General features: G+C 44.1%; 1 pseudogene; it reads right to left on the bottom strand.

Annotated features, from left to right (window-relative positions):
* Positions 1-924: 924 nt before the first annotated feature.
* On the bottom strand, positions 925-1,131 carry LOC142288115 (U2 spliceosomal RNA; annotated as a pseudogene).
* Positions 1,132-7,259: the final 6,128 nt, after the last annotated feature.

Raw genomic sequence — 7,259 nt, 5'->3', positions numbered from 1 at the left:
GGGCAGCTCTGTTGATCCTGTTAAAAAAGAAGGACGGCACCACTCCCCGTATAGAGGAATCGCTAGCTGCATTGAGAACTGCAAATTATTTTTCTACCCTTGATCTCACTAGTCACTATTGGCAAGTGTCCGTTGCTGAGGCAGACCGGGAGAAGACCGCCTTCGCCACCCCTATGGGTCTCTGCGAGTTCAAAAGCATGCCCTTCGAGCTGTGCAATGCGCCAGGAACCTTCCAGAGGCTGATGGAATGCTGCTTGGGACAAGATTTTAGGGTGTATAAAAAGGGAGATTAGATCCCGTGATCCCAACGTATTGTTACACCTCTATAAATCACTTGTAAGGCTACATCTGGAATATGGGAACCAGTTTTGGGCTCCACATTTTAATAAGGACATTCAGAAGTTAGAGTCAGTTAAAAGGTGGGCAACTAGACTACTACAAGGAATGGAAGGCCTCCCATATGATGACAAGTTGAAAAAGTTATTAAGTGATTATTGGCTGCAATGGGGCTTTCTGGCTGGTGCCAGCCTCTCTTCTTAGCACACAGGAACCACAATCCCTACAGCATGCTTCAATGGATTCTCTCATCCCAGCCCAGTAAAACTACATATTTTACACAGTCATAAGCAGTTAAAAGGGATCTATTCTATTCAATTGCAAATGATCTAGATAAGACTGAGAATAAGATACTGCACGGGACATAGCAGAGTTGGTCAAGTTGAGTGGAGATGAGTTTGCTATTTGGCACAGCTTTTTGCATCAATAAAGCAAGTAAAAGGTGTGAAAGATAAAAAAAAGGGTGAAAGTGTGAAAAGTGAATTGGCCAAATTGAGGTGCATATAAAGTTTTTGCTTTCTTTCAATTCACTAATGGGGCTCATTTGAATCAGGTGAATTGAGTTCTGCTTTTGGAAACTGGGTTAAGAAGGGGTGCACCGGTCCTGGAGGTACTGCAATACCAGGTCAATGCGTGCAGTGGACAGAGCAAGATTTTTTCCATCTCCTTGTTCTAAAAATCCATTTAATATATGGTCCCCAGAGAGGGGACGTATCAGATATTAAACTGATAAGAACAGATTTAATTTTTTTTTTTTTCTGTTTATCAGTAGGACTTCAAAATAACAAAGGTGATCGCCTCCCGTTGCCTGGGAACCGTCCAGGCACAAGAGGGCTATGTGTCACCAGAAGGCGCACACACTTCCTCAAGGCCGGCAGACGTGCAATCCCAGGCACCTTCCAGTACCGACCAAGGTAGCGTCCTCCGAAACTACACTTGATCTTAGCCAAAAGGCCGAGAAGCTATAACCCGAATTGGTTACGGCCTTGAGTGGCACCCTGGCCTATACCGGACACATCTTAGGGAGAGGGAGACAAACCCACGCCTACAGAAGACATTTTGTCACCCAAGCCAACCCTTGAAAAGGCTGTTTTGCAGAGCAAAAACAAGAAGAATGGTGCTTTTTGCAGCCGCCGCCCACTGCAATGAATCTGAATAACTCCTCCTTTTGGACACAAGCACCTCCCCTCCCCCTTGCAGTCTTTCCAATTCATGATACAAAAAGACGGACGGACAGGACAGGACAGGACAGGCTGCCTGACTTTCCGTCACTGCCACCCTTTGCCATCCTTGCCCGTAGAAAGCCCTTTCATCATCCCCAAACCCTAATCTTTTCCCTTCCCTTCCCAGATGCGTCTCACTCCCTTTCATTAGGAAGTGAGCGCAGCCTTTTCTCCGTTCTGCACATGCGCGACGTTAAACACAAATGCGCAGGCGTGCGTTCCATTACCCTCACTGCATTCCACTCCCATACAGGAAGTGGGCGCAGCTATTACTACGGTCGCACATAAAAGAACCCACGGCCACCACTGCACATAGCTGACTCCACCACAGGACACCCACTTCTACACCAACGCAGGTAAGACAGGATCGGCACCTCTATGCTCCCGTTACAATCAGGCTCAGTCACCATGTGATAACGCTCTCAACTCTTTAGTTGCAGGCTCCCCTTGCTTCACCTCCACTGGCTGTGCTGCCATTTCCTCTCCCACCTGGAAGGTATACTTTATTCCACTATTTTCCTGTTTCTCTCTTCCCCCTTTTCCCATAACCTACTTTTATCTGCATTTGTGGGGTATCTATATGCTATTTACATCATAGTTTTATTCATTAATAAGGAAGGGAAGAGTGCCCATGAGAGTGTTGAACTGCGGAGAGCAAGAGATTAAGCTGCTCCGATTTGCCACCATTGATAAGCTGTTCTCAGTAGATACACATGCTATCCAAACAGCAGCATCCACCATTGCTTCAGCCCACCCATTCAGTGACAGCTCACCAAGTCAGCCAGAGGAGTGGTGTAAGGAATTACACGTAGGCACTGACTCCACACCTTCACATCACAAGAAGGGGGTCTACAGGCTAGTGCAAGAATACGAGCAAGTCTTCAGCAAACATCCGCTAGACTTTTGAAGAATAAAAGGGGTCAAACACTACATCCCCACAAGTGCACACCCACCCATCAAAGAGAGATATAAGCCAAAACTACCTGCACATTACCAATGTACCAAGGACATGTTGAGCAACATGAAGGAGGCTGGGGTTATCCGTGACAGTTGTAGCCTCTGGGCAGCTCCGTTGGTCCTGTTAAAGAAGAAGGACAGCACCACTCCCCTGTATTGAGGAATAGCTAGCTGCATTGAGAACTGCAAATTATTTTTCTACCCTTGATCTCACTAGTCGCTATTGGCAAGTGTCCGTTGCTGAGGCAGACCGGGAGAAGACCGCCTTTGCCACCCCGATGGGTCTCTGCGAGTTCAAAAGCATGCCCTTCGAGCTGTGCAATTTGCCAGGAACCTTCCAGAGGCTGATGGAATGCTGCTTGGGACACCGAAACTTTGAAACGGTACTGCTATACCTTTATGATGTTATTGTTTATTCTAAAGCAAACAAGATTTTAGGGTGTATAAAAAGGGAGATTAGATCCGGTGATCCCAACGTATTGTTACCCCTCTATAAATCACTTGTAAGGCCACATCTGGAATATGGGGTAAAGTCCTGAGCAGGTTGATAACCATTGGTTTGAGCATGGTAGGGTGTAGTGCGCATCTTCCTGCATCGGTAAAAGCTGCAGAAGTCCTTGAAGATTTCCGCTTCAAAGGCTGTGCCTTGATCTGTGAGGACTCTCTCTGAGTAGCCATGAGGTCTGCATAAGTGTGCTTGGAAGACCTTCGCTGCAGTATGGGCCATTAGATCTTTGACTTGTACCACAACCATAAATCTCGAGTAGTTGTCTACCATCGTAAGTGCATACGTGAGCTCGCCTCGATATTCTGCAACAAAACTCCCTTTTTCGATTTCAGTTTCAGCAAACACTCCTCTTCCTGTAGAAAATATTTATCATTACCTAAGACAGTCATTCTAATGCATGACAATATTAAGGCAATTTAGTTAAAACTTGTTTTAACTCACCTTTAAGGGGATTGATGTATTTCATGGTCAATCCAGGTTTGTCAGTGATGGCACTGACATAATGTATGGCGTCTTTTTCGGGCGTTATCCTTTGCCTTTTCATTGTGAAAATCCAGTTGCCTATATCAAAGCAAATTCTACTACTTGTAAAGTATGCAGAAAATGAAATGTAGAACATATAACATCAACTGCTTAGGAACGCATCATAGGTTAGTACTTAAAAGGATATTGTCATGTTCTAGTCATAATGCAAGCTGGACATTTTTCATGTTACCCTGTAATCGCCGGCCTGTTCTAATGCTCACAAGCCAAGATATAGGCTCAGCTGCTAAGGCTTCCCTCTGCCTTCTGAATGAAACTTGAATATGTCTGGGTCACTGTGTATATAGCAGGTGCTCAGAAAAAATAAGAGTCAATTCAATAGAAATAGCTCTGGCACACTATAGTGATCAATAACGTAAGAAAAGAACTCTTGGAATGCTGAAAATTCTTTATTTGTGCAAAAGGATAATTCATCCAACGTTTCGACCTTGTTTTTAGGTCTTTATCAAGGATAAAGTTATCTAAGATCATAAAGGGTTACAAAACCATATAAACACGTAATTAGTACATAGTACAACATAACAGTACAATATATTGCTACTTGAGAGTACAATGGGTCAAATGACCATGATGCACATACAAAAATTTTTTCCAAAGCCATAGTGAAAACATTTGTACTGAGGAAAGAAAATTTCCACATGACCTATCTGGAGAAACATTCTGGATCAAACAACCAAAAATAGTCAAGCAGGTAAATACACACCTATATGGATAACAGGATGATATGTGTTCAATTGTATAGCGTCATTGCCATTAAGGTACAAATGGAAAACTTGCAATCCTATATAGTGAAGGAAATGAACACATATCATATCAAAGAACACAGGAACATGGGTGTGAGAAAAACCTCAATGTTTATACTTTGTTCTTTATAATGGTGTGAACATGTATATGTCTCAGTACCTTATGCACTTGAGAATTCTAGTGAGTAGATCATGAAAGCCTATTTCAGAACTGGAATCGGTAAATAATTGTAGGTGGAATCTAAATGAAAAGATGGTACAAGTGTTATCATGACACGTGGGCTATAACACAATGGACCGTGTGACAAAGAAGAAAGGAGAGAAAGAAGAGGAAGAAAATGCAACTACCTGTAACATTACGTGATAGTCACTGGTAAGTATCACTTGACAATTCAAGTGAAAAAGGATTCCTTTATTAAAGGGTTCTCAGTCGCCTCAGGATCATGAAATACTAGGGTAAATGATATGAGAATGGGTAAGAAGCACCACTAAAGGAAATATGAGATGCAGGACATATATCTATAAACCCCTGAACTACATGATAGAAATAAAAAGAAGAAAAAAGAAAAAAAAGAAGAAAGAAGAAGAACACATAGAATGCGGAAAGAGAATGGGTACAACTACCTGAGTTACTGCAGGGAGGCCCCTGGTTGGTATTGTGAGGGTTAGTGGAATTCCTTCACTGAAGGGTTCTCAGTTGCCTCAGGTTCGTGAAAAATGCTATAGACAAATAATGCCCGGAGAAAAGGGGTTCATATACAGCGAATAATGGTAATACAAGGTACATGTGTCACATGTAATAGTATATATATATATATTGTACTAAGCTCTACACCAGAAATAGAAAGTAGTCCCTCTGCCTTCTGTCTAGGTGCCCTGAGTTATGTCCTGTAAACTGTCACAGGGACCCAGACACACATGTGTAGTAGGGGAATATCCCTGCTGAGATGCCAGTGCTAGAGCACTCGTTTGCTGTGGAGTTGAACGCTATGTGAGCAGTTCTTACCTTCAATGAGCAGAAGTCTCTTTTTTCAGATTTCAATATCTCTGTGGGTATCTGGCAGAAATATGGAATACTCTTTACTGCTAAGACCCTGTACACCACTCCCACTAAAGGGGGCTTTACACGCTGCGACATCGCTAATGCGGAGTCGTTGGGGTCACGGAATTTGTGACGCACATCCGGCCGCATTAGCGATGTTGCTGCGTGTGACACCGATGAGCGATTTTGCATCGCTGCAAAAACGTGCAAAATCGCTCATCGGTGACATGGGTCTCCATTCTCGATTATCGTTACTGCAGCAGTAACGATGTAGTTCGTCGCTCCTGCGGCAGCACACATCGCTCCGTGTGACACCGCAGAAACGAGGAACCTCTCCTTACCTGCCTCCCAGCCGCTATGAGGAAGGAAGGAGGTGGGCGGGATGTTCCGGCCACTCATCTCCGCCCCTCCGCTGCTATTGGGCGGTCGCTCAGTGACGTCGCTGTGACGCCGCACGGACCGCCCCCTTAGAAAGGAGGCGGTTCGCCGGTCACAGCGACGTCGCCGGGCAGGTAAGTATGTGTGACGGGTCTGGTCGGTGTTGTGCAGCATGGGCAGCGATTTGCCCGTGTCGCGCAACAGATGGGGGCGGATATCCACACTAGCGATATCGGGACCGATATCGCAGTGTGTAAAGTAGCCTTTAATAAACTGTGTAAAGGATTTTAAGTAAAAATCCACAATAAACCAGCGCTAGATGGGTTTTTATAATTTTATTAATAGACCACAAATAAAAAATTTTTTGCTATCCTTGTTTCAAGACAGAGTATTTGATAATATACAATACACTGATTATTACTAAAACCAAGGACCACATAAAACAAGGACCACATAAAATAAAAAATGAAAGTAATGAGAATAAAATTCTTTTGTATAACCAATTAACTTCGAGGTGATACAATATTCACATTGATTTAGTTTTACCAGTCTAATGTAATGCCCCGGCCGGTGGCATATATTTTGTTTGGTTAATAATTTAGACTTATACAATGAAAGATGTACTATACCACCCCTGGCTAACTTACAAGTTTTAAGTTGTACAATATAAGTTTGCGACGTTATATTCGCCCCCAGGGCCTGGGGGAATAAACCTCACAACAACTTGACCGCAAAAAACACCCCGGATTTCTCCGTTGATTAGGCTGGAACCGCTATGTACAGGATTGACCTGTTATACTTCCAGAGCGGACGTTTTGAGGCCAGTGGCCGCGACTAGTGCTGGCTCTGGGGGAGATGTATGGTTACCGACATCCCTCTTTACAGAGCCTTTATAACACTTCACAAGGCCACAAACCAGCCGGTCCCGTATTCTCCCAAATGTACTTTCGAAATCAAGCAGTACGAAGCCACTGAAAGCACCAAGATGTTGGCTGCGGACAACAATAAGATCAGCGGTAACTACTCAGCCTCCCCAGCGGGCAGTCCAGACCGTATCCAGTGTCAGCTGACTGATTCCACACAGGAGGAAGTTGCTTGGCAGGTTAGCACCACACAAGGCTCCGATCTGCTTCCAAACGAGCAATGCAGAACCGCTGGAGGTACCAATGTATCCTGGTTGCAGACAAAGGAAATGTCAGCGGTAACCTCTCAACCTCTCCAGCAGGCAATCCGTACCGTGTCCAGTGGAAGCCGGTTGATTCCACACGAGGGAGAGATTACTTGGCAGGTTATCACCGCACAGGTGAGGTAGGCAAAAACAGAGTCCTGATCCGACACGCGTTTCGGGGGCGTGTAACGGCCCCCTTCCTCAAGGATAACTCAGCTGTTGCCTAGAGCACTATTTATGCATATATTTAATTGGTTATAATTTGCATAAAATTAAACAATGTTTAAATTCAACCAACATTCAATGACCACTACATATATCAATTTGTGAAAGACCGTTCATAATAGCCATATAATATAAT

The sequence above is a fragment of the Anomaloglossus baeobatrachus genome, unplaced genomic scaffold (genome assembly GCF_048569485.1).
Source record: "Anomaloglossus baeobatrachus isolate aAnoBae1 unplaced genomic scaffold, aAnoBae1.hap1 Scaffold_78, whole genome shotgun sequence".
NCBI lineage: Eukaryota > Metazoa > Chordata > Amphibia > Anura > Aromobatidae > Anomaloglossus > Anomaloglossus baeobatrachus.
Note: the sequence above shows the minus strand (reverse complement) of the source record. Positions and strands in the feature narration are given on the sequence as shown.